The sequence below is a fragment of the Coptis chinensis genome, chromosome 2 (assembly GCF_015680905.1).
Source record: "Coptis chinensis isolate HL-2020 chromosome 2, ASM1568090v1, whole genome shotgun sequence".
NCBI lineage: Eukaryota > Viridiplantae > Streptophyta > Magnoliopsida > Ranunculales > Ranunculaceae > Coptis > Coptis chinensis.
In genome coordinates, this window is record NC_141457.1 from 65130336 (window position 1) to 65139772 (window position 9437).

The 9437-nt window shown below is 38.6% G+C and overlaps 1 pseudogene across 1 annotated transcript; it reads left to right on the top strand.

The window, feature by feature from the left end:
* Positions 1 to 3737: 3737 nt before the first annotated feature.
* Positions 3738 to 8958, top strand: LOC147517191 (7-deoxyloganetin glucosyltransferase-like; annotated as a pseudogene). The gene is made up of 3 exons (XR_015211364.1): positions 3738 to 4502; positions 4606 to 4715; positions 8058 to 8958. The product of XR_015211364.1 is annotated as a 7-deoxyloganetin glucosyltransferase-like (transcript).
* The last annotated feature ends 479 nt before the right edge of the window (positions 8959 to 9437 follow it).

Here is a 9437-nt window from a genome sequence, read left to right on the forward strand (position 1 = left end):
TTAATCAATTCCTTAACCCTTTGTTCATTCATATTCTGATAGATGTTTTCATCTTGATTCTCTTCTCTCCAGATCCGTTCATTGCGGTCTAAGATTTGATTAGGATTCGGTCGTTGTCGACGTTCGATTCGACCCCGCCTTCTGCCTGTCACTCTATTAGCAGGTAGTGGACTCTCATTCCGATTTGTGCGTTGGGACCATATCTTCATCCGGACACCTCCATGGATGGTGGCATTTTTGAACTAGAACTCAATTCAGTTGCTAGCATTCCAGATTGTGGTGACTGGTATCCCTGAGGATTTGTGCCCAAACGATCCCAGACATTGTCTGACTATGAATGAGTGGGGACCGGCACGATAGGGTAGATTGTTCGGCTTTGGCTTGGATCTCTAACATGGCCATTATTGTGAATAAGGTTTTGGCCATTGTTAGGATCTTCGCACTGTCCCGGTTCGGCTCTTTGCCTTTGCCCACATTCAGACAAATGGGACTCGACTGATTGGTGCTCTTCAGGGTCTCTGATCCGTTTGCCTAGTTGATTTCTCAAACTCTCATTTTTTGCAACTATTCTTGTCAAAAGAGAGATAAGAGCTAGATTCGATTACTATTGCGGGTTCCTGATGGAGGCGCGTGGATTACCATGTCGGCCTCCCCGGCCCCTTCCAGGACGTTGCGCAGTAGCATTACGTGTGGGTTCAGCAGGACTAACCCTAACGTGTATTCTGGCAGCTCTTGTGCTCCGCACAGCGTTGCGGCGAGGGACACGAGGATTAGATTCCCGAGTTCCTAGTGGCTCCAGAGTGTGTGGAACTGCTTCAGACAGTCTGTTTCCTCCGTTCTAAGAGAAAGATCTACGATGGCTCGACTGCCCCACCTCTGTGGTGGTGCCTGGAACAGTCTCCATGTTCTGTCGAGTCGTTACATGCCGATTGGCAACTTCTGTGTTACTCATCGCAATTTGTCCAGCCATGGTAACAAGGACGTATGAAAAATAAGGCCGAGGATATCACGTTTCAATGGAAGACCACGTGGTCGTGGGTTTTATCCCCACAGACGGCGCCAAAGAATGTCGGGGCAAAAAGTTAACCCGACGTTCCCGATGTAATGGTGCTTCCGAAAGCTTGAAAGAGATGGGATTAGGTATTTTGCAAGAAGAGAGACTGCACCAACATTCTAGTTGCCTACGTACCCAGTAAGGAATCCGGGATCAAGTCTCTTCAAAACGTAGTTCTGGAGGCTGCAGAAGCCTCCGTATATATAGCAATCTCCTACCTTGGCGGCCAAGAAAGTGATTCTCTGAGATTGCCTTCCTCGATGAATCTTAGTATAATCCTATCTAAAAGAAGATCATTCCCCAAGATTTCATTCTATCCTTGTGCAAGATCTTATCAGATTGCATTAGGATTCCTCACCTCTGCAGATCGGGTTAATGGATCAGAATCATCCGGATGGACTGGATCCATGAACTTGGGCCACCCGGATGGGCCCTGAACCTGTTCTGAACTCTGACGGATTAGAGGACCGGATGATCCAAAAGTGTTTATTTAACAGCCACCCGGCTGATCCGCCACTGGTCCCACTCTCGGTCCATGGTCCGAGTACGTTCTAAACCGAAAATATAATGTAGGGTACACACAACTGGGTAGATGGGTGAATCACACTATACAACCCAATAATCGAGGACATGTTGCTACTTATCCATGGGAGTGTGAGTATAACTACATGCATTGGTACGAAAAGAATACTCACATTCGTATGATAAACCGTGATCATCCTATTCACTTCTCCCTACATACACTCCCCTGTACTCATCTTCTGTAGTAAATATTTCTATTGAATAATCCCTTAAAATTAGTTCAACATCATCCACGTCATTCGAGTTTGCAGAGGATTTGTCCTCGGGTCTCGGCAAAAGATCCTACATGAAGAACAAATGGTTAGTGATTTATTATACTCAAAATGACCCCCTAATGTCGTGTATATAACCCTAACATGACCCAGTCATGTCGCACAAAAATACCCCAAACGACCCAGCTGAGTCATCTGGGTATAGGGCTAGACGATTTGCTGGGTCGTTTGGGCAAAGTTTCTCGGGTATTTTGCCTTTGCGGTGACCTCATGAGATAGCTCCAAAGGGTTCTCAACGACCTAGCTAGTGGGGTCGAAATTGAATGGGTCGGATGATTTCATGGTGACAATAACAATTTTTATACATATTACAACTACCACACGCACAAAAACAATTTCTAAACACATTACAACTACCACAAACAAAAATTGTCAACAATACATATAATATAGTAGTAGGTTTACCTCATTATTTTGTTGTTTTAGTCGTCGACGATTTCTTGGCACCTCCTTTGCACAACTAATCCACTTATTCACTTCCCATTGCCATTTCTTCACTTCCTATTGTAACATCTTTACATACCTTTTACATTTCCTCTTCAATTTCTCTAATTATATCTTTCATTTTCTCTTCTCCCATTTCTCTAATTTGTTGTTGCACCTCAAGCATTTCTTCCTCAAATAGTGCTTCATATTCATTTTCATATTCTAAATAGTTGGGGTATTCCATTTAGTGTTTTGATTGAGATATGGAGGGAAATTTAGTTTGTTGTGTAGAATATGTGAGTTTTCAACACAGGAGGTGCCCAAATGCCCAATGACAAACCAATAATTAAATATATGTCTTCCCATCGTCCATATGTAAGAACTTCGTTAAAAAAGCTAGATTGAAAAAATGAAAAACCAAAAGACACAAATACCGTCTTCTTTAATAAGTACACACAATCTGCGATAAACGTTGGACAGTATTGCAACTATGATGTAAGGACCTGAGATGTTGCGAAATGGGGCAACGAGAAGTGATATTAGAGGTACTCCTTTGAATTTTGGTGTGGTGGCTTGAAGAATAAAAATATTGGTACCCTTTATGTCAGTCACTAAGGGGTTGTTGCTTTTTAGTTTTTCAGCATTCAGTGATTATGAGAGTTGTTTGTTTTAAGGGGCCCGTGCCTCCACGGGTCCCTACTATAAAAAAAAAAGTTGTTTGTCCAAGTCTTCAACGTTTTGCGGAAAAATTTGTCTTCAGCGTTTTGCGATAAAATACCTTACGAATGCTTAATTTGTTTCTTGGTCAAAACGTATGACCAAGGTGCCGTTCATCTGCCCAAACTGGATTTATTTTATTTTTCAAATCAATTGAGAGAAATCAGAGAGCTGTCGTCGAAAGTCGAAACCGATCCAAAAAAGAAAAAAAAAAACTGATTGGATTACCAAGGTTGAAGACTTACCAAGGTTGAAAATGATGGAAATAATAATGGGTTTGATCTAGTGGTACCGATGCTTATACAAAACTTCAATGGGTTGGGTATTTTTTATTGCAACTAAGGCCCATTTGTTTTGCAAGACAACAAAACCCCATACCCCATTAAATAAATAATGGCTTTTTACTACCAAAAAATAAATAAAAATTGATTGCTCAAAATAAAAAATTACGTTGTACTTCATATTAACTTGTATACGAAAGTAAGATTTTGTTTATTTTAAATAAGTAAGATGTAGCTTATTTTAAAATGTTGAATAAAAGAGGAAACTTTGTCAAATTTTTGTTCAAATGTTTTATTTTATAAGTAATTAAATTATTGTTTAAAAAATAATTACTAACGGTAAAATAGTTAAAACGATTTGCATTCAAGTGTTGGGTCAATGTTAAATAAAACAAAGATGTATTTCTGAGTTCAGCAAGTGGCTCAGAAAAACAAACGCCCCTAACTTGACTTTTGTGCACGAGATATTAGAGCTAGCCAACGTATACTCAAGCAAAGATGAAATAATTAATCAACACCTTATTCAAGAAGAGAAGATATCACAGGGACAGATACATGAGCAAAAACCAAAGATTTCCTTCAGGTGCCAATTATAAAGTGAGTTTCTTTGATTGATACCTGCTCTCATATGCATTCTGGCGAAAAAATTTGAAATGAATTCCTCTTTAGTAGCCAAGAAGCCTCATGCTGTTTGCATACCCGCGCCATTTCAGAGTCATATTATTGCCATGCTTAAATTAGCAAAGCTACTCCATTTAAAAGGCTTTCACATCACCTTTGTTAACACCAAATACAACCATCAACGGATTCTCAAATCTAGAGGAGCAGATTCACTCAATGGCTTGCCCGACTTCAAATTCGAAACCACCCCAGTTGGTCTACCAGAATCTGACATCAATGCCAGTCAAGACATGCTAGCCCTTCTTAAGTCCATGGCCAGCAACTTCCTAGGTCCATTTCGGAATGTCATCACCAAGCTTAACGAAGCATCAGCATTTTCAGATAATACTCCAGTTACTTGCATTGTGTCAGATGTTTTCATGAGCTTCCCAGTGGAAGCTGCTGAAGAATTTGGTATCCCAATAGCTTTGTTATGCACAGTGAGTGCCTGTGTTTTAATGATCTACCTTCACTCTCAACATCTACAAAGAGGACTGCTTCCATTGAAAGGTATCTAAGCTGTATATACGTCATTCCCCTGCTGATTCATATATTTCGTTGTTATTGTTTAAACTCAACACTAATAATATTCCCTTATTCCTGAATTTTCTAGATAAGAGCGATTTAACAAACGAGCATTTAAACACGACTGTCAACTTGATCCCGGGAGTAAGGGATATCCGACTTAAAGATCTTCCGAGCTTCTTTTTGGATGGCAACTCTGTCTTGCGCAACTCCATGCAAGCGCGAATTGAAAGAGCCTCCAAGGCTTCTGCAATCATTATCAACACATTTGATGCCTTCGAAAACAGTGTTTTGGAAGCAATGAGAACTCTAGTACTGCCTCCTTTATACACAATTGGTCCTCTACAGTTGCTCATTGAACAACTACCACAGAACACCCAATTGAGATCGATTGGATCCAATCTATGGGTAGAGGATTGTAAAACCGACGGCAGTGTCTTAATTTCGGTCAGCTGGTTTGGGCAGGGCTGAAGAAAAAGTTAAATTTCGGTCAGTGGTAATATCAAAATTGTTTGCAAAATTGAAGCCAATGTGCTAAAATGATAGAGAAACATTTAATTTCACGGTAGAAATTGACATTTTTACCCCTCTCTCACCTATGTTATTACATAATACCTTTTTGATTGGGATCGTAATAATAGAATCCATTTAGGGGTATAATTGGAAAATGACACTGTTCATAGAGTCATTCTCTTTAAAGTAGTAAGATATTTATAATCTAACTACTTTAAAGAAGACAAAATCTAAGGTACGCATGTTGTACCGGTACTCTCTCACTGGGCCCTCCATCAGGCAGGGATTCGTGTGTATTACATGGCAGAGTCTTTATTCAAGGCTCTAGATGTCAGCGCAGCTATACAACAGGCGCACTCTAGAACTGCTACTTTAAAGAAAATGGTTCGGTGAACAGTAGATCTTTCCAATTATACCCCTGTACAGGTTCGGTTATTACATTCATATTTATAATTTAGGATTGTAATAACATATCTGAGTGCGTGGATAAAATTGGCATTTGACCGGTAAATTTCAGACGCTTCTCCTTGGAATTACGACATCGCCCTCATTTTTACGAACATTTGCGATATTGCCACCAGGCTTTATACATGATATGTGGCCCTTTTTTTTTTTATCTCTCCTAATCGCCCTCATACCACCGACTTAAATAAACTCTGTTGTAACCTTACTTCTCTCTTTATCCGGTAAAATTCCAATCCCTGAATTTATACTTTATTATGCTCATATGTTTTAGACTTGTTTTGGTGCATTTTGTTCTTATACTAACTTTTCTTTTCTTTTTGGAAAATTTGAATGTTTCTCGGTCAAATAGTGTTAGTTAGTGAAAGATTATCATGTCTCGAATTGAATTCTATCATGTCCTTTTTTTTTTCTTTTTTTTTTCTCAAATTAAATTCTGTTTATTTGTTTCTTTTATGTGTCTCATTGTGCTTCACACCTTCTACTCATTCAACTGATGCACATACTACACTCAAGTGCACTAACCATACTGGTTCAGCGAATTTTTTTTGAGCTGTGTAGTTTTTTTTTCCTACTCTAATTCTCTTTCTATCTGGTAAAATTATGATCCCTGTATTTAGATTTTAGTGATTACTGTAAATAAATGATAATAATGTATAATTACTTTTCCCCCATTCTATTCAAATTTCAGATTCCTCAAACAATAATGGACATTGTCTTATACGATAAACAGTCATTACAGCGAGATTATTGGCGTCGTAAAAAATGGGATAGGTTACTTAACATGAGCGATGGGCAACTGTCAATTCAACAAGAACGTCGATGTGTCCGCGATAGGCAACAAAGACAATCAATGTCCGAATATCAAAGGTCTCAAGTTAGGGAGCAACAACGTCGCTATTACAGAAATTATAAAAACAGATTGCATGGTGTAGAAGTTCATTCCCAAATAGCTAAGTTGGAACCCAACCCTCATTGCACCAAATTTGCTGTTTTAGCTCCGGGTATATGAAGTACCTCGTATTTAGGCCACTCATCAGGCAGGAGTGAGGGTGTATTGCCTCAAAAAGTACTGTCAATCAAGGTCTCTCGTACCTGCGTACAGGTGCAGCCTAGGTTACTCAAGAACTGCTATTCTTTAAAGTAGTTAGATTATAAATATGAATGTAATAACCGAACCTGTAGGGGTATAATTGGAAAGAAATACTGTTCACCGAGCCATTTTCTTTAAAGTAGTTAGATATGTACTCCTTTGAGTTTTGGTGCGGTGAACGTATACTCAAGCAGAGAACTAAGTGCAACAAATTAATCAACGCCTCCTTTTAATACCTTATTCAAGAAGAGCCACAGGGATAGATACACGAACTGATGAACAGATCCCAAAGATTTCCTTTAGAGATGTCAATTATAAAGTGAGTTTCTTTGATACCTGCTCTCATCATGCATTCTAGGAATTTTTTTGAAATGACATCCTCTTTAGTAGCCAAGATTCTCAAGAAGCCTCACGCTGTTTGCACATGGACCAAAATATCGCCGATATATCCAATATATCACCGATATATATCGGTATTTTGGTACACCGACATCAATATTTTTTGATATATATCCACCGAATATAGAACCCTTTTTTTTCCGATATATATTGGAATTTCCGATATAAAACTTTATATCGCCAATATAATCGATATATCCAATATTTACGATATATATCGGTTGACTTTTTGACCATTTTTTAATATAAATCCGATATTTCCAATATATTTCCGATATATTTCCGATATTATATGTCCGATATATTTGATATTTCCGATATTTTAAATAGTTTGGAATGGTCACCAAAATAATGGATATATCCGATATATATCGGTTTTTAGGTACACCGATATATTGATCGATATCGATATTTTGGGCCTTGTGTTTGCATACCCGCACCATTTCAGAGTCATATTATTGCCATGCTTAAATTAGCAAAGTTACTCCATTTAAAAGGCTTTCACATCACCTTTGTTAACACCGAATACAACCATCAACGGATTCTAAAATCTAGAGGAGCAGATTCACTCAATGGCTTGCCCGACTTCAAATTGAAACCATCCCGGATGGCCTACCAAAGACATCGACATCGATTGCCACTCAAGACATACTATCCCTTCTTAAGTCCATGGCCGAAACTTCCTAGGTCCATTTCGAATGTCATCACCAAGCTTAACGAAGCATCAACATTTTCGGATAATCCTCCGTTACTTGCATTGTATCGGATGTTATCATGGGCTTTTCCAATCGAAGTCTTTGAAGAATTTGGTATCCCAACAGCTTTGTTATGCGCGGTGAGTGCCTGTGGTTTCGATGATGCCTTCACAAATCAACATATAGAAAACATATAGAAAGAGGTCCGCTTCCATTGAAAGGTATATAAGCTATATATATGTCATTTCCCTGATACATATGTTTTGTCGTTATTGGTTAAACTCAACACTAATATTCCCTTATTCTTGAATTTTGTAGATAAGAGCGATTTAACAAATGAGCATTTAAACACATGATCAACTTGATCAGGGAGTAAAGGATATCCGACTTAAAAATCTTCCGAGCTTCTTTTTGGAAGGCGGCGATGCCTTGTACAACTACGTGCAAGCGCCAATTGAAAGAGCCACTAATGCATCTGCAATCATTATCAACACATTTGATGCCTTGGAAAGCAGTGTTTTGGAAGCAATGAGAACTCTACCGCCTCCGATATACACAATAGGTCCTCTACAGTTGCTCATTGAACAACTACCACAGAACACCCAACTGAGATCGATTGAATCCAATATATGGATAGAAAATCAACATTGTCTTCAATGGCTTGATATTCAAGAACTTAACTCAGTTGTTTATGTTAGTTTTGGTAGTCACACAGTCATGACTCCTGAACAACTTATAGAGATTGCTTGGGGACTAGCTAATAGCAAGCACCCCTTCTTGTGGGTCATTAAATCTGATCTTGTCATAGGTGAAGCAGCAATTTTGCCACCAGAGTTCACACAAGAGATTGCAGACAGGATCAGGTTGGTGTCCGCAAGAACAAGTCCTGAGTCACTCTTCCATTGGTGGGTTCTTAACACATAGTGGTTGGAAGTCTATAATGGATACTATATCTGGTGGTGTTCCAGTTATCAGTTGGCCTTTTTTCGGTGACCAACAAACTAAGCTATTTGGGAAGCTTGTGTTCGTTGGGGTATTGGTATGGAGATGGACAATAATGTTAAAAGAGACGATGTGGAGGGACTTGTGAGAGAGTTGATGGAAGGTGATAAGGGTAAGGTAATGAAGAAAAAGGCTATGGAGTGGAAGAAGAGTGCTGAAGATTCGACAGAACCTGGTGGATCTTCCTACGTGAACTTGGATAAAGTTATCAATGAAGTGCTAATCCAGAAGGAACTGGTTTAGAGAATTAGAGTACTGTTAGTTCGTGTTGCATACTTGCTACCAATGCCGGCTCACCCCTTAGGCGAGTTAGGCGGCCGCCTAAGGCCTCAAATTTGAAAGGCCTCATATTTCCTAATTTATCCACATATTTGTTTATTATTACCTAATTTTATAAAGAAAAAAAATACCAAAAAAGGATATGATAGTCAATTTGTTTACAAATGGGTTTTCTATCCACGCACTAAATTTCGGAGTGAATTAATGTGGAGTGTATACAATCCAATAGTCCACCGTACAAATGACATCTCGATGTATTAATATGAATCCAATGACTACAAGCGCATAGTAATTTCAGTTTTTGTAGGAGTGTGCTCATTTAATCAAATTGTTTCATTGGAAGAATAAAAACAAATTGAAAATTCCACGTTTAGTGAAAGAATCTCCACATTCTATGCATTTTCTTCTTTTCTATCTTAATTAACTTGTCTTAATTAAAGAAATTGTCATTACACTTCTCTCATTAAATCTTTCTCT